The 18,354-nt window shown below is 45.9% G+C and overlaps 1 long non-coding RNA gene across 1 annotated transcript; it reads left to right on the forward strand.

Moving 5' to 3' along the window:
* The first annotated feature begins 1,575 nt into the window (after positions 1–1,575).
* LOC121167622 lies at positions 1,576–5,608 on the forward strand. Its single transcript, XR_005885605.1, has 2 exons — positions 1,576–1,692; positions 5,074–5,608. It is a non-coding gene; the product is annotated as an uncharacterized LOC121167622 (long non-coding RNA).
* Positions 5,609–18,354: the final 12,746 nt, after the last annotated feature.

Consider the following 18,354-nt stretch of genomic DNA (forward strand, 5'->3'; position numbering starts at 1 on the left):
AGTGAACTGCAGAATAGGAGAGAAGTTCCCCAAGTTCCCTTACCGGGCCTACTCCTAGTCTCAGTGAGATCTCACATGTGCCAGAAGGGTCAGCGGCCCTGCTTGGCACAGTCTGCCCTCAGCCCTGACTCTTGCATGCTTGGTGCGTTGGAATTGTTAGACTCGGGGAGAGTCCAACCCCGTGGAGGGGAGCCACACCGTCATTGGCAAAACAAGTCAAACGCAGAGGCTGCAATAAGCATGAGGATTTTATTGAGCATTCGCGAATGGGCAACAGAGTCTCTGGAGGCACCCAGGACTCTGCGCACCTCACAAACATTTTGGAACAGTTTTTATAGGGCAAAATCATAAACTGCATAACAGTCAGCATTTCTCACTTTCAGACTAGATAGCCCGGGGTTCCCTTAACTTTGTATATTTTCTCAATTGTTGACAGTCTATATTCCTCGTCTTAGGGCTAGGTGACCCGGTACTTTCTCACTTTCTTATCCATTACATTCTTGCGTTGGCCTTGCTTCTTTATCTTCTTTATTCCTGTAATTGTCTGACTCATTTCTGGGAAACTAAAACTTTACTTGTTTCATGAAATGACTTTTCTATACTTATTCTAACATGACCCTACTCTTGCTCAGCAGAAAGCAATATACAGAAGCAGAATCAAGTGGTTATTCTAAACTCTTACAGAATCACAAAGGCAAGTGCTGATGGGTGGGAGGCTGGGTGGGGCTTCTCCCTTTGTTTGTCCCTGACCCCCGATACAGGGGGGAAAATGGTGGTATTAGTGTAGAAACAGTGGTGTTACCCACTTTCCTGTAGCCCTTGACCCTTTGTACCCTAATCAACTAAATAAGATTAAAAAAAAAAAAGGCAAGTGCTCTCCCATAACTGTAAATACACCGGGGTGGAGCTCCGCCCCCAGCTCCCATGTCAGTGCCCGCTGTGCCCCTCCAGCTGAGGGTTCCCATTGATGGGCAGACCTCGGAGCCTTCGAAATCACTAGGGAGGGCCCGGCGCGGTGGCGCAAGTGGTTAAAGGTCCTCGCCTTGCACGCCCGGGATCCCATATGGGCGCCGGTTCTAATCCCAGCAGCCCCGCTTCCCTTCCAGCTCCCTGCCTGTGGCCTGGGAAAGCAGTTGAGGACGGCCCAAAGCTTTGGGAACCTGCACCCGCGTGGGAGACCCGGAAGAGGCTCCTGGCTTCGGATCGGCATAGTATCGACCCGTTGCGCTCACTTGGGGAGTGAATCATCGGATGGAAGATCTTCCTCTCTGTCTCTCCTCTCTGTATATCCGCCTTTCCAATGAAAAAATAATTAAAAAAAAAAAAAAAAAGAAATCACTAGGGAGATCAATCGGGGGTCTGGTAGGTGGTTTCACCGTAGCGCTAGGGGAGTGCTGGGCTGCTGGCTTTCTGCCCGCCAATCTGGGCGTCGGCTTCCCGACTTATACCGCCCCCAGCCACTTCCTTCACGGGTGACTCACAGTGCGCTGTGCTCGCTGACACAAAAGGCCATTTCCGTTTATATAAACACCAACTTGCAGCAGTTCCTTCCGCAGAAATACCCTCCTTGCCAGCCCCGTGCTTGGAAGAGCAGTTACCAAATAGGCTTGGGTAAAACCGGACAGGCCAGGAGCGGGGCCTTAGCACTCTGGTGTCTGCTCCTGTGGCTGTGGGATGCATTGGAGGCAGCAGGTAAGGTGGAGAGCACGGGGGACACGGTGGGATGCTGAGGCCTGCCTGCAGGTACAAGTGGTTTGCGGTGGCGCAGCGGTCTCCAGGTGGACTCAGAAATTTGAGACTCGTGGGTAGAACAGCAGGTGGATGTCCTGAAGACCTCCTGTGTTCAGGGCAGCATTCCCACAAACCGTGTGTACAAGACTGTAAGAATTTGGGTGTTAGGGCCGGGCCATAACCGAACGTGGACATAACAACTTTCTGATTGTGCTAGATCAGAGATGATCGCGGTATTGTGGATGAGGACGTGTGTGGGCACCAGGGGTCATGAATAGTGACCCTTCGGCGCTCAGGATGAAGCAGAGGAGATGAATGAATTGTAGAGACATTGTCAGAAAAGTCACTGGAGCCATTTAGAAAACTTTGCCGCATTATTTTGGAGGCCACAGTGCCACGGTGCCAATCCGAGGTTGTAATGAAGTGCCCATTAGGGCCTGGGTGCTTCAGTCCTGTTCCTGGACTAAACAGGGAGTTGAAGCTGATGATGGGTGTGTGCCAAGCCATGGGCCCTGACAGAGGAAAATGAAACTGTTCCTGTTGACTGTGAAGAAAACCACAAGAAAGAGGAAGAGGAATCAAAACTTTCAGTGAAAAAATCAGTAAGAGACACCCCAGACCAAAGAGCACACAGTCAGAGCACACCACCAGAGACAAAACCCTAAGGAACCCTTCAAAAATCAGAAAAACTTTACAGAGGAACCCGAAGGACCCCCATCTGTAGCAGGTATTTAAGCCTACAGGCCAGAAAGTGGAGGCCAATTCCTCAGTTAAGGGGAGAATCGACCCTGGGGTGGAGGGAAGCTCTATAAGAAAACAGTGTAGGGACAGTGTGGTGCTGTGGCAGGCTTGGGCCTGATTCATGTCCCGCCTGGGTAAGGCCTGGGAAAGCAGCAGAGGATGGCCCATAGCCTTGGGCCCCTGCACCCACATGGGAGACCCTGAAAGCTGCTGGCTGCTGGCTTCTTCTTGACTCAAGTCTGGCCCTGGGGGCTGGTTGCGGACTGAACCAGCAGACGGAAGACCTCTCTTTGTCTCTGTCCTTCTCTGTGTGGAATTCTAGCTTTCAAATAAAAATAAAATGAATCCTGTAAGAAAACAGCAGAAAGAATTTGTTAAAATTGTGCATCTGACTTTATTTCTGTAACTGTTGATATCTGGCTGTCTTCTTTGGAATAGGGAGTGAGTTCGTTCCCTTCCATGTTTGATAAATGTTGTCCAGATCTGTGCCAAGGATATATTATTCAAAATGTCTCTTTAGTCGTTAAAGATGAAACTCTGGCTTTTGGCTTGTTTGTTTCTAAGATTTCTGATTTGAAAAGCAGAGCGATAGAGAGAAGGAGAAACAGAAGTATCTCCTATCCACTGGTTCATTCCACAACAAGCCACGATGGCCAGAGCTGGGCTAGTGTGAAGCCAGGAACCTGTGGATTCCTAGGAGTTCCACATGGGTGCCAGGCCCAAATACAGGGGCCATCTTCTTCTGCTGCTTTCACAGGCACATCCACAGGGAGCTGAATCAGGCTTGGTGCAGCCAGGACATGAACAGGCATCTATATGGGATGCCCATGGTGCTTTTAGCCACCACAGGATAGCATTGGCACCTCTGCTTATTTTTCAAAAAGGTCTTCTGAAGCTTCGTATGCCACTGCCATACATCTCATGTTTAGAACAGTCTCTTGAGAACATCAAGAGGCCACATTGGGCGGCTGTCTTAGACCAGGTAAGTCTGTGCAAGTGTGCTCCATGTTGTTGCTCAGGTGATTAATTTGTCAAATAATCATTTGTCAGAACGTAGCCCCCAAGTTCATGGATGCATGATTGCATGCAGAAATTGATAACAAATGAAAAGGAAAGTTACTATAAAAATTGCTGTTAATTTCTACTGCCTCTTCCTGAAAAGACCTTGCATACTTGTTCAACAAATCTATGTAAATGGGTTTGTTGCTCATGTTTTAACCTTAGCCTGCCCTGTGTTAGGCTGAGATGGGCAAGACTGGATGTGTACATTTTTAATAGTCTCCAAAAAATGATGAGATTCATCCCTTAGCAAGATGTAGAGCAAACAGGCTTGCTTAGTGCTTTGGTTACACCTCAGAGCCCCCTGACATAGCTAAAATGAATGGCCTTCATGGTTGTAGCAGCAAAATTTTATCTTGATGTCACATGTGAGTTGAATATAAACTATCATGTGTATCTCACGAGATTGGACTGCTATTTTATGACAGTGTTGCTGCCTAGTTTGCCCATATACTATTCGAGAGAGAATTAATGCGATTTAAATGTATAAGCTGTCTAAATAAGTTACAATGAAAGTGTGGTTATCTGTGTTTTCCTTTTTCTATAAGAGTAAATAAATCTCAGCTACCTTCTTTAGAGAAATTGCTGGGCTGCTTCCAGAACCCAAGGAAATCAGAAAGCCAAGCAGACCACCTTGCAAGAGAAGGACAAAGCTGCAGAGGCTTTCCTGTGTGTTAGGGAGGGGCTGAAGGTGTCAGAGCAGGAATGGCCAGAAGGCAGAGAGAACAAGTGGGCCCTCCTGTGATGCACAGCACTTGCTTAGCCCAGCTGAGAAGTTGTGCTGAGCTAGAAAGCAAGAGTGGTAAGGAAAGAGACAGAGAGCATTGCATTGAGTTCTTTATTGAGAGACCTACAAGGTTGTCAGGTGTAGATAATCTTTTCATTAACCTTTGCTGGCGAGCATGCTTACTGCTCAAAAAGCAATAAAAGCCAAAATGTGTTGATTCCTCAGAGGAGAAGCAGGCTGTGTTGCAAGGCCGCAGAGAGACCAGGTGGCTGGAGTTGTCTGTGCCCACTCTTGGGAGTATGTTTAAGACAGATATCACATCTTCACCCTTCACACATACAGAGAGAGAGAGAGAACTTGAACTTCTCATTCCTGTAAGAGTTGCAACTTAATGGGAGGATAAGAGGTCCAGGAATCAGTATGAGCTCATTCCACACACCAAAAAAATCTTTCTACAAATCCTTTATTCAAATTTCATATGGGGCTATTTCCTGCTGAAGAAGCCCCACCTGGCTGATGCTTTCACTTGTCATCCTCTGCTCTTCCTCATACACTGTTTGGTTAGAACTCACCCTCCTGGGGTGTTCATCAGCCTTATGCTTCATTGCGTGCAGCCAAGATCCCGCTGTATGGGCCTGGAATTGAAGCCCTCTGCTTTTGAGTTATTACAGGGCAATGGACAATGGACCTGTGTCCTGAATCATTCCCTGTCCACTTCATGAAGTTGTGCGTTTGTAGTTATGTGGTTCTGCATGGAGTTGCAGGCGTGTTTGTGTCAAGGGTCTCTGTGTAACTGAGTTCTCCTGTTTCCACAGGATTTCGGGTGGAGATGGCAGGGAGGACTCAGACCGTGTTTCTCAACGACAACATCACCATCACCTGCAAGATCCCTGGTTCTCCCGCTCTGGACATCAGCACTGTGGGTGTTGTCTGGTTTGTGAGGAAAAAGGAACAGAGGAGAAAGTTCCTGTGTTTGAGTATTATGGAGATCACGAGAAGGCATACCGAACTGGAGCCAACATCTCTCCGGAGAAGCTGATGAGGGGAGAGGCCTCACTGCACCTGCCAGCCATTCAGCTCAGTGATGCTGGAGAGTACTTCTGTAAGGTGGTGGTCACCCCTGAGATGGATGAGAAAAGTGTGCAGCTGGAAGTTGTGGGTGAGTGCCTGAGGGCAATGCCCGGGATCCCGTGGGGCTGCAGGTGCAGAGTGGGATGGATGTTAGAGGCTGGTCTGGGGACCCACCGTGGGCTAGAGAGCTGGGCTTTGGTGGGTGGTGAGATGACTCTGGGCAAGGTGTGAAGCCTCTGAATCTCGGTGCCCTTGCTAGAAACAAATGTGATGGCATCTGCCCAGGAGGAGTGGGGAGAGATGGCATGTTGGGAAGATGCAGGTGAAATGTTGGATGTGCTCCTGTCCATGACACATAGTGAGTGGAAGACAGCAATAGTGGTTATTGCATTATTCCCACTGGGTGTGGGTTGTCATTTTATCTGAGCAGGTTCCTTGGGGAGGCAGCTGGGAAAGAGGGTTGCTAGACTGTGGTCCCCTTCAATTTTTGTGCTTCTAAGTGAGTGAGATAAACATTTAGCATCCTTGCACCTGGATTTCCCATTTCCAAAAAGGGATTCTTAGGAAGATGTTATGCAAGATGTGCAGTGGAGTGAGGTATGATGAAGCCTGACAGGACAGACACATCCCCAAATTCCATCTTGAGCTCCAGTGTGGTGTGTTACCCAGCAGTCTGGTGAATAGATGCTGGTGAGATGGGGAGAAAAGGAAACTCTTGCAGACAGTGACATGAAAAGTGTTTGAGCCCTTGTGGGGAACAGTAGGAAACATCTTTAGATCAACTGAAATAGGAGGTCAGGGTTGGGCCTAGCAGTTAAGATGGCTGCATGTGGGGTCCGTGTTGTGTCATGGTGTGTTGTGCCCCTGGCATCCCTTAAGGTTGCTGGTTTAGTGCAGCTGCACCTCTCCCAAAGTAGTTCCCTGCTCTTGTTCCTGGGAAAGCAGCCCAGTAGGCCTGAGTGCTAGGGCTCCTGCCATTCATGTGAGAGACCCAGGATGGAGGTCCTGGCTTGCATCTTCAGCCTGGCTTAGTCCTGGTTTGTGTGTTTATCTGGGGACTTAGCAATGTATGGGAGCATGATTCTCTCTCTGCTTTGCTTTGACTTTCATAAGCATACATAAGTAAATCTTTAGAAATGTGCATTGTAATACTTCTATAAGCATTAAAATGGAGAGACTCAGAAGTGATGGTAACTAAAATGAAGCAGCCACTGAGACTTGCTGCTTGTTCAGTTCCCTGATGCTCCCTGGCTGCACTTAGTGGTAGGTAGCTGGGGCAGCATAAGGGAGTACTAGGACTGGATTTTTGAATAGCACAAGTGGTTTTCTCACACTTAGAAAACTGTATTTCAGGAAAGGTGTCAATGGTGTTGCTTTCTTTTGAGTTCTCTTGCCTTTGGCCTTTTTCTCTCTGTCTTCCTGAGTGGGTCCTTTGAGGCCCTGATGTGAAGTGCGTTCCAAGGCTGTTACTTGAATGGTCTTAATGGTTCTGAGAGGTTGTGGGGCTTTGCTACACCAGAGGTGCCAAATCCTTCCTGGGACTATTGGCTGTCCCTGTCTACCTCACAGTGCTCACAGGCCTAACTGCCTATTGTAGAACCTGGCCTGTTTGGTGCTCAAGCTGTACCCTTTCCTTTTTGTGAGTCCTCAGAGTCTTGTGTTGACTTCACACAGATGGTTTCCCTTTTTTTGTGCGTCATCTGTGTGTTGTCCAATGCTGCATGAGGGTCAGTCCTGAGGTCCCTCATTCCTGCCAGAGTATCTCTTCATTTAGTTAGCTGTTAGTGTTTTTTGTTTGACAATTTGCAGTGTTCCTCAAATAGATCCTGTGTGTGTGTGTCTCTCTCTCTGTGTATATATATATATATGAATATTGTATGTGTCCCTCTCTATATATTTATATATATACACATTTTCATAATTAATTTGTGAGGCAGAGAGAAAAATGAGAGAAAAATATCCTACTTTCTTGTTTATTCTGAAATGTATGCAGCAGGCAGTAGACCAAATTGAGAGCTGACTCAGTCCTCATCCCCTTTTGAATTTAAAGGATCCCAACTACTTGAGCCATCACCACTGCCTTCTAGGGCAGCAAAAGCAGGTAACTGGAGTCAGGGCTTGGTGCAGTGACTGAGCCTGAGTACCCTGATATGGGGCACAGGCATCCTAACTTGCATTTGAGCAACTAGGCTAAATGCCCACTTCGGACATGTGTAAAAGTAAAGTACGTCATTATTTTAATCTCAAAGTTCAGTTGATCAATGCTGTTCTGTAGACAAGTAATTGATTTTGTACATGGGCTTCATATCATTGAGGTTGCTGCTATCCTTACTAGTTCGCAAAGCCTTTTTTCTTGTTTTTTGGTTGAATCTTTGAATTTATATATATGTAAATCACATTATCTGTGAATTAATATAGCTTCATTACACTTTCCAAGTCTTTGATATCCCTGTACTATTTTGCTGGTCTGGACTTCATTGCAATGGACTAGGAATTAGAGGGAGCATCCTGCCTGCTCCTGAAATTTTTTACTTTCTTCCTCAGGATGTTGGCCATAGATTTTAGGTAAAAGTTCTTTTTCAGCTTGAGGAATTTCTCTGATGCCGCACATTGTTCTTTGTTTTGTTTTGTTTTTGTCATATGGATGGATATTGCTCTTGCCAAACAGTGATTCTGCCATCTCTAAGTGGAGCTGCCATCTGATCATGGTACATGGGCTTTGTATTCCCAGCCATCACAGGCGAGTCCAGCCATTCTGGAAGGGCAGGGCACACTTGTCATCCTCAGGACACACTTTGATGGATGTGTGCTTCCAGGGAGTTGCTTTCACCACATTTCAGTGAATCTGGAATGACCAGACCCTCAGTTCACATGGCCAGACCAACCTTCCATGCATTCAGATGATATAGGCTTCATCTGGATGTGTTGTTTCTAACTGAAACTATGTAACAGAAATTAGGAATCAATGAGCATTGTGTCCCACAACAGTGCTCTAAGACTTTCTGCAGATTCTCCCAGATGTGTAGGAAGCAAGATGTGTGAGGAGACTCAGCTGCACTCATACTGTGAGCATTGGGCTCTAGCATGGTGGCATGCTGCTGGCACTGGCCTTGACATTTAGTCAAAGCAGAGTCTGATTCAGTTCACTTGTTCTTCCTGATGTGTTTCTCTGTGTCAGATATCAGGTGGGTAATAAGCTTGTCCTTGCCTCTTTTTTTTTTCAGGCAGAGGAGAGGAGCAGTTCTGCCTTATGGTTAAACATGACCAGTGGCTGGTCTCCTTCCTTCCTTTCTTTCTTTCTTTCTTTCTTTCTTTCTTTCTTTCTTTCTTTCTTTCTTTCTTTCTTTCTTTCTTTCTTTCTTTCTTTCTTTCTTTCTTTCTTTCATTTTATTATTATCATTTTATGAAGCAATTCCATATTCCCTTAGCCCCTCTCCAATTCCTTCCCCTCCCCCACCTAGTTTCTCTATATCATTACTAACATATAGTTCTTCATACTCAATCATATGTCCATCATTGTGGGCATGGACAATGGCAGAGAGTCCAGCATCCTATTGTCAAGATATAGTAAACAGTTTCATTGTAAGTCCATCTTTGTCTGGAAACAGAAATGCATACCACACTGCATTCTCACATCTGGATGTTGGTCTCCATTTCACAGCTACTGTACATCACGTTAAATGAAAAGTCATGATACAAAGTCAAAAATAGAAAGAAAAATAGAAATTTACAATGCCATGAAGTTAAATGACATGTTACTAGATATGACAGTCTCCATTACACAGCCACTATACATCCCCTTAAATGAAGAGCCACAAAATCAACATCAGGGAGAAAAAAGAAATTAACAACACCAAGAAGTTAAACAACATGCTATTAAATGTCTAATGTGTAGCTAAAGAAATGAAAATCAAGAACCTTCTTGAGGAAAATGATGCCACTGCATGATCTATGAGTCATTGAATGATTTAATCAGAAGGAAGTGTTTTGAAGAGATGATACCAACAGAAAACAACAAAATCCATGTGATATAGTTTCCGCTGATCTTTGGGTTTTGTTTTTTAATCCAGTCTGCTAATCTATGACGTTTGATTGAGCTTAAGCCATTTACATTCAGAGTTTATTATGTTTGGGTGGAACTTTGGTCCTGTCATTTTAGGAATGGGTTGTTCTTCTGTTAGTCTTCTGTTGTCATTTTACTGAGATGTTCTTCTCATTTGCCTTTGGTTTTGTTGGGTGCTATTCCTCTTCTTTGTCAAGAGAACATCTTGAAGTATCATTTGTAGGGCAGGTTTGGAAGAGGCAAATTCTTTTAACTTTTCTTTATTGTGGAAGAATTTTATTTTATTTTCAAAGGTGAAACAAAGCTTTGCTGGGTATATTATCCTAGGCCGACAATTTTTTTGTTTTAAACTCTGGAATATGTTACTCCATTCTCTTCTTGCCTGTAGAGTTTCCTGTGAGAGATCTCCTGTGAATTTAATTGGCATTCTTTTATATGTCAATTGATTTTTTTTCATGTGCACATTTAAGGATCTTTTCCTTATGTTCAATTGAAGAGAGCTTGATCATCATGTGTCGTGGTGAAGATCGCTTTTGACCAAGCCTGTTGGGAGTTCTGTGCCCCTCCTGGATGTTGTTTCCCAATTCTTTCTCTAGATTTAACAAAATTTTCCCTTATTATTTCATTAAATACATTTGCAAACTCAGCTTCTCTTTCTGCACCTTCTGGGACTCCCATAACTCTTACATTTGGCCTCTTAATAGTGTCTTTCAGTTCTTGAATACTTTTTTTGGCCTGATCCAGCTCTGCTTCCAGCTTTTTGTTTGCTTCCCCCTGGTGACAGGAAATATCTTCCAATTCTGAGATTCTTTCTTCTGCTTGCTTCATTCTATTTTGGAGACTCTTCATTGTACTTTTAATTTGCTCTACTGTGTTCTTAATTTCTGATATATCAGCCTTGATTTGCTTTATTGCTTCCTTAAATTCTTTGAACTCTTGTATGTGCTTCTCATTGTTGATAAGAAGCTTTAAAATGAGTTTTATGAATTCTGTGTCCCCCATTTTCTCGATGTCTTCCTCAGTTAACTCTGAGGTTGGCAAAGGGTTTTGCTCCTTTGCAGGGAGTTTTCAGTAATATTCATTGTGCCTTTGTCTCTTCTTTTGCTCTTGATCATTGTACTTCTGGTTAGCAGAGTCTTCTCCTTGGGGCAGGTTTCTAAGCTCTGTCACCCACAGGTCTACAATACGATTTTACTTATTGCAGTTGGTACACAACTTTTTGCTCTCAGCCACTTGTGCCACAACCTCCAGCGAGTTCCAGGTCTGGGTTCTTATGTTAGATTTCCACCATGGTCTCCACAGCCTCAGCTCTTGGCTCACCATTCTCCACCTCCTGTGATACCGTGCTGAGGCTGCACCATTGTCTCTACAACCTTTCTCCCACTTTCGGTTGGAGCAGGTCCCAGGATTAGAGACACAAAATGTGTCCTATATAGTTAGGTTGTTGGTGGGGCTGATCTTGTCGGAACCTGTTGGACATTAGGTCTGGGTGCCACACGGACATATTTTGACCTGTACGATGCCACAGTCAGTATTATTTTCCTGTGGGACCAATGCAACACACTGAGCTCAGTGAGTTCTCGCGAGATCAGCACATGCACAGTTCACTGTTATCCCCTGCAGTCCCAAAGCTATTGCCACAGTGCGCAAAATGGTGCCTGATGTACCACCACTTCAGTTCTTGATCTGCTGGCCATCAGATCCGAGGGCTACACAGATCTGCCCTGGGTGGAACCCGTAGAATGCCATGTTGATGCAGTTCACTGAGTCAGAAATGAGCTCACTCCCAGCTCAGCGCATGCTCAGTCCTTTCCCTTGCCTTTGCCTCCTTATGCAAAATGGCACCCAATTCAGCTCTAGGGGGCTGACTGGGCTGTGAAATCCACCCTGTTCTCACACTGCCCGTCTGAGATTTGCTGCTCTGTCTCTGCTCCTGGTCAAATCAAAGGGACCAGCAGGACGGACAGTACTTTGTCTGGGTTCACTCCCCAAGCTTTCAGTGAAAGTCCCTTCCCACCTGGTTGTTTCTGGAGTTCCAGTTGCTGGTGGAGTTCAGATTGTCGTTAGTTGAATTTCACTGGAGTGTCAGTCACTGCAACACCACACCATTGTGTCCGCTGCTTTCCTGTGTCTGTCAGTCTCCAGGTGCCCCTCTGCTGTTGTTCTGTCCTCTCCTATTTCCTGGAATATGTCCTCTCTGCTTCATCCTGATTAAATGTTTTTCCATCCGTTTAAACGTGTCCTTACCCTATTCTACCATCTTGATTCTTTCTTTCTTTCTTTCTTTCTTTCTTTCTTTCTTTCTTTCTTTCTTTCTTTCTTTCTTTCTTTCTTTCTTTCTTTCCTTCTTTCCTTCTTTCCTTCTTTCCTTCTTTCTTAGGTTTATTTATTTTGAATACAAAGTCAGATATATACAGAGAGGGGAGGAGACAGAGGGGAAGATCTTCCATCCGATGATTCACTCCCCAGGTGACCACAACGGCTGGTGCTGTGCACTGATCCAAAGCCGAGAGCCCAAATCCTCTTCTGGGTCTCCCATGTGGGTGCAGGGTCCCAAGACTTTGCAGTCCTTTACTGCTTTCCCAGGCCACAGGCATGGTGTTGCATGGGAAGTGGAGCTGCCGGAATTAGAACTGGTGCCTATATAGGATCAATGCACTTTCAAGGTGAGGACTTTAGCTGCTAGACCATGGCGCAGGGTATCAGGGGTCCTCCCGTCCCACGGAAGAAATCACCCGACACTTGAGAGAGTCTCCAAGGCGCTTTATTCCGATCTTCCATTGTGTCCGTTATGACCGTTATGACCGTTATGCTCCAGCCCCTCCCCCGCCAAGCCCCCGCTTAACTGTCAAACCTGTCCAATCAGCTTAAAGATACCCAAGGCACACCAATCAGGGCAAAGGGCCAATCACAGGGCAGGAAATTGTCAGTGCCCCCAACAGCCGGGCCCAGTCCTTGCCTCTTTTACCTGCTTTAGTAAGTGCATGTTTCTCAGGATGATAAGTTGGGCGTGTCTGCTGAATTACCTATGCCCCAATTTCCATCTGTAAAGAGAGTGGGGCTGTCAGGTACTGGGTCCTGTCCTTCTACGGAAGCATTGAGGTGCAGATGTGTATGTGTGGGGTAGGAGTCAGTGAGTGAGGGGAGAAAGAGAGAGTTGAGGATTCGGGGCAAAACTGTGCAAATCCTTCCCCTTGGCAGCTATTCTAAGCAGCTAAATATTTCAGGACCAGGCCCCGGAGAATTCAAGGCAATATACATGCATTGTGTGTATGTCATGTGGCTTCTACCCAGACTCTGTGGACATAACATGGGAGATTTGTCTCCAGAATGTGGCCCAGCCTCTGCCGATATCTGAAGGCATCTTCACTGGTTCTCATGACCAGAATGAGGATGGGACCGTTAATGTCACTAGCTATGTGACACTGAAGTCTCCTCTGGAAATGAAGAGGCCATGTACCTGTGTGTGGTGAGTCACATTTCCCTACACACCACCCAGAGACTCAACCTCACACTGAGTGTGACAGGTAAGCCTCTTTCTGGACATGTTCCCTATTCCATGACTTGAGGCAGTGCAACTTACACCTTGGCTCTCAGGCATGCCAGGTGCTGCACTGGGGATTGAAGGGGAAGGAGGTAAAGCATGGGTGGAGGGAGCAAGCTGGGACAAGACCCAGCTAAACCAGAGTCAGCAGCCGAGACTAAGTCCCTCTCCCCAAGAGCAGAAGATGTGGTCAGCTCGAGTAGAGAGAGTGGTCCAGTGGAAACAGGGCTACTCATCATCTCATGTCTCCGTAAGGTTGGTTCTCAATGGCCTTTGAGGGTTGGAGTAAACTTGCATGCCTATGGAGGAATGGGGACAGGATTGTGTCCAAATACCTGAAGAGAAGGGGCTGGACTGCGTCAGGAAGCAGCCTTGTCATTATCCCTCCCAGCAGGACCAGATCTGCCATAAAATGTTGCCTGGTAGAGGCCAAACAGTAATCCCATCTTATGCCCAGAGCCTGTGCCAGGCAGGTCAGATGCTTAGTGCAACACAGCTACTGCAGAAGTACTCCTGCTGTTGGTGTTGGTGAGAGGGTCGCCATTGAATCCATCATGGTTGTCCTGGTCATGGCCATGGTGTTGTTGTGAATGACTCTGTTGCTAAAATGCATTTTCCTGGATCCAGAAGAGGAAGGGAAGCAGAGGTTCAGGGGTATGTGATCTGGGTGTGCCAGATGAGACCTTGGACGTTCCCAGAGGGAAGAAAGAATTGTTCTTTGGCATATGGGAGTTTGTGGTGGGTTGTTATAAGGATATGCATGCAATGTGTGGAGGAAGCACAAGTGGTAGAAATACGCTGTGTGTATGTTTTTAAGGTTGAAGTGGTAAGTGTGTAAGGGATGTGTGCTGACAGTGGCTGTAGAAGCTTTCAAGCTTTGTGTGGCCTGTGTATGTGGTGTTGCATCTTGCTGTGCATTTCTGACAAGGGTTGAACACACTGACATGTCAAGTTGTATGTGGTAGGAATGGAATAGCTGTGACCTGAGGCAGAGGAAGGGGAACACAAAACACATGTAACCTTGGAGTGGCTGGGTCAATTTTTTGGCCTTACAAGTAGCTTCTTCTTAACATTTTTCTCTTTGTCTCTGCAGACTCTGTGAAGAACAATAACTACAGGATTGTTTTGCCTATTATAACAATGCAGCTTGCTGTAGTTTTTGTGCTGGTTTGCTGCATTTGCAAATGGTAAGGAACCTCTAAGCAAAGTTTTAGCCCTGCATCTTTTCTTTTTATTACATTTCATTTTATAACATCGTTTCATAGGCTCTGAGGTTCCCCCATCCCCTCCCCGTGCCCTCCCCCCATGGTGGATTGCTCCACCTTATTGCAGTATTACAGTTCAAATCCAGTCTTGTTTCTTTCATTGCAAGCATGTGCCATGCATAGAGTCCAGCATCTTATTGTCCAGCTCAATTCAACAGTTTCTTGGGGAGACCAACTCTGGCAGAATATTGTTCCAACCAATTAAAAGCCATAACATAACATCAACAACAGTTTCCAACATTATGGGGTTAATTAACATTGTATTGAGTGACTGATATGTTAGAAAATGCAGGTTCTTAACCACATCCTGTGACTACTTCATTAACATTTCAATTTTAGTTTGTATACAACTGGCTTCTATCTACCTTAAAATGGCTATAGGATACTATTCAGCTGTCTCATGTCTATTTTCATTTTAGTATTTAGCAGTTTATTGTGTTGAAGTTAAATTTTCCTGAACTTGGCAGATTTTAGGATAGTCTAAACTGGCTTATAGCTTTAACAAGGCATATGTCACCAGTTGAGGCACAGAACACTGTAGGGAGGGTGTGTAGAGAAATCCTCCATACCCTAGTTAGGAGTAATTTATTTTCGTGTCCTACCTAGTAAGGTATGTGTGAGTCCCCACTGATCGTTTCCTGTCTAGTTCTAAGCTTTCCTTGTTGTTCTCTGTCTATTCTAATTTTTTTGTTGTTTTGTTTTGTTTTGGGGGGGCTCCGGGGCAACCCTGATGGTCATTGCAAGAGAGGGTGGGGATCCAGAGTTGGAACTAAGTAAGGACCAGAGAAAGCTCCTCTCCCTAGTCCTGAAGGGAGTTTATTGTTCTTCTGTTTCTGCAGACTGCTCAGGGCTCCTGGCTGTTGTTCCAGTGACATTGGGTCCTGCGAGGAGGGATTTGGACTTCTTCTATCCCATGTGGGAGATTCAAATGGGAGTGGATGACCTCAGAATACTCGGCCTCCAAAGGCACTCCAATTCCCCGTTCTCTCCTTGGCAGTTGTAGCCCTGTATCTTTTTTTAAAGATTTATTTTTATTATTTTTTATTGGAAAGGCGGATATACAGAGAGGAGATACAGAGAGGAAGATCTTCCGTCCGATGATTCACTCCCCAAGTGAGCGCAACGGGCCGATACTATGCCGGTCCGAAGCCAGGAGCCTCTTCTGGGTCTCCCACGCGGGTGCAGGGTCCCAAAGCTTTGGGCCGTCCTCGACTGCTTTCCCGGGCCACAGGCAGGGAGCTGGAAGGGAAGTGGGGCTGCCGGGATTAGAACCGGCGCCCATATGGGATCCCGGGCGTGCAAGGCGAGGACTTAACCACTTGCGCCACTGCGCCGGGCCCGTAGCCCTGTATCTTGAAGTCACATCAGGAAGTCTGGGTTTCAGGTATTGAGTGATGCTCACAAGTCCTCAGGATGGCTGCTGGGATTTTGTACATGTGAGTGGTTTTCCTTATGCTCGGGAAGAAGTTATCTATGTGATCCCCACATGGGGCTTGGGGCTCTGGGAGGATGCAGTGGCAGCTGCCCTCTGTCTGTGTGCTGCACAGGCTCCCTGTGAACTGAATCTGAGCATGCCTTTTCCGGCCAGACCTTGTACCTGTATGTGTAGACCAGTATGTGTAAAGCTATAACTGCTGTTATCAAACACTGGGGATGTTGGCTTGGAGAGGGGTTTTCCTTCCTGCAATAGGTTGTATTAAATTAATACCTCCATTGGCCAACTTACTACAGTCTTTCACTGGTCTACAATCTTTCACTTTCATTAGGCTGATGCCTACATGCTTCCAAGTGTTGGTGAAAATGGTTCTAGATAACGAAAACCAAACATGCATGGTTCTGGCAAGGTGGAATGTGAACAGGAGCTGACCAGCTCATTGGAAATGCTTCAGGGAAAGGGGAATGATGTGTTCTTACAGGGATAAAGCTGCTTATCTAGTCAGTGGACTGATTCCTGGGACTAGTTCTCCTGGTTGGAGCAAAGTCAATAAGAGAGCAGGATGTAAAGCTGTTTTCAATTATTTGTAATTGATACATATTTCTGTCTTTTTCCAGCTAGAATTGGAATAAGCATGTATCAACTAATATGACATCAGTTCAGGAAATTGTGGACCAGAACTGAGACATGCGAGTTTGTTGCTTGGAAAGCCAGCCAACCACATCCGTGTGCTGCTTCGAAATTCATTTTTTCCATCTTCATCCAGCTACCTTACCTGAGAAAGCAGTGAATGATGACCAATGCATATCAACCAACCAATCTGGATGGACTTGCTACCTCAGGGCTTTGACTCGATCAGACCTCTGACACTAGCTATGTCTTCCATCATGGACTGCAGCCTTGACTATGTGCTCAATCCTATGACCTGCTTCATCCTATGCAATGAAACAGTAGTGGATGTGTGTCAGTCCCAGCCTAAACCTCAGGAGGCCATGTGCATTCATCCTTGGACTTCTGTGATGCTTCTGACCTTGAGCAAGTGCCTAGTCCAAGCCTGATTGCTGGTGGAAAAGGGAGAGACCAGAAGCAGAGCCACATCATCCTGCTTGCTCTCAGGACACCAGCCTGGATCACTGGAAGCCCTCCAAGAGCACTTGAACACCCTAGCTGTGGTTAGAGGAGCCTCAGAGTCACCTCTCTCCATTGCAGCAGGAATATTTATGTCAAAAAGCCAATGTTTATGGTTTGTTTGTTAGGCAGCATAACTCACTGATAGAGCTCCTCCAGTACCACAAAGTGCCCAAGAAGGTTGGCAGCCACGAAGGTGGGCTGCTGAGGCTCCATTTCTGTCATCACCGAGGATTATAGTCAGGCCACAAGATCTAGGTGCAGTCCCTCCAGGTCTGTGCAGGACCTGAGTTCAGAGTCACCTTCTCCGTGGACTGTACCAGTAAGTTACTGAGCAAGCAGGACTTCCATGTTGGTGTGGCCCAGGCCTTCCCTGACTTGTCTGGTGCCTGAGTCCCTGCCTGCTCAGCCCTCTTTCCCTCCTGTTGCTTCTCCTTCACTGCCATGGTACTCTCAAGGCTTTGTCCTGCTGTTCCCTCTATGCTGGATCTTTCTCTGGAATACCACAATTATTCTCTTATGCCTTGAAAACTACTTCCAAGATGTTCCAAAGTGAGAAAGTGTGGCCTGAAGACCACACTGAGGGAAATGATGTGCACCTACTCTTTGATTAGGAGGAACCATCTGGAGGCTGCTGGCAGGCCACAGAGAGGCAGGTGGCAGAGAGCACAAGGCTTGAGGGAATGCATGTGTAATGAAAATGGCTGCTTCCAGTCCCAGACAGCCTGCCCCTGGGGAGGCTACATGTGCTTTATGCCATAGAACAGAATTCTAGAATACTTTTCTTCTACCTTCTTGCTGGATGAGGAATGAAAGACACAGTAGGAATGGAAGAAATACACTGAATCTCAGTACTCTATTGCATTTCATAGGGTTATTTGTTTGCTAGTCCCCTACCTCTACCTCAATAATGATGGTGTTATAAGTAAAAACACATTGAGGGTTTAAATTGTGAAACAGCAGAAAAAGCTGCAGGTTCAGTCTGGTATCCCATATGGGTACCTGTTGTGGGCTAAGGAGTTGATTAGCGCTGGTTGTAATGGGCAGGAACAGGAACTTGGCTTGTGGCTAAAAACACCTGGATTAATTGGATTTATCTGTATCCAATATCCTGGCTAAATTAGGACGTGGGGGAAGAGTATATAAGGAGAGGTGAAGGAGCAATAAAGTGAGACTTCACAGAGACTTCCACCATCACTGGTCTCCTGTGGGTGCTTCATCCCCAGACCCTCTCCCTGTCCATGTTACTGGCTCTGCTGGTTGGAGCAGGTATCTTGTCCAGTTCCCACTTCTGAACCAGCTCCCTAGTTAATGTCTGGGAAAGCGGGAGAAGATGGCCCAATGCTTGGGCTCCTGTACCTCAAGAGAGGTGGACCTAATCTCACAGCCTAGTTTGCCAGATCAAGAGAATGACATATGACTGTAGTTTTAATGATATGTGACTATTTTAAACTATCAGTGAGTGAAGATTAACCAGTCTACTTTCAATTACTATTTATTCCATTGACCCTTTTTCTTGCTGTACTAATTTATTTAAGTTACTGAATGCTGTTATTTATAGAGCAAATAACACTTTGTCTGCAAGGTAGA

Source organism: Ochotona curzoniae, unplaced genomic scaffold, assembly GCF_017591425.1.
Source record: "Ochotona curzoniae isolate NIBS_2020 unplaced genomic scaffold, NIBS_Ocur_1.0 patch401, whole genome shotgun sequence".
In the NCBI taxonomy this organism is placed as follows: Eukaryota; Metazoa; Chordata; class Mammalia; order Lagomorpha; family Ochotonidae; genus Ochotona; species Ochotona curzoniae.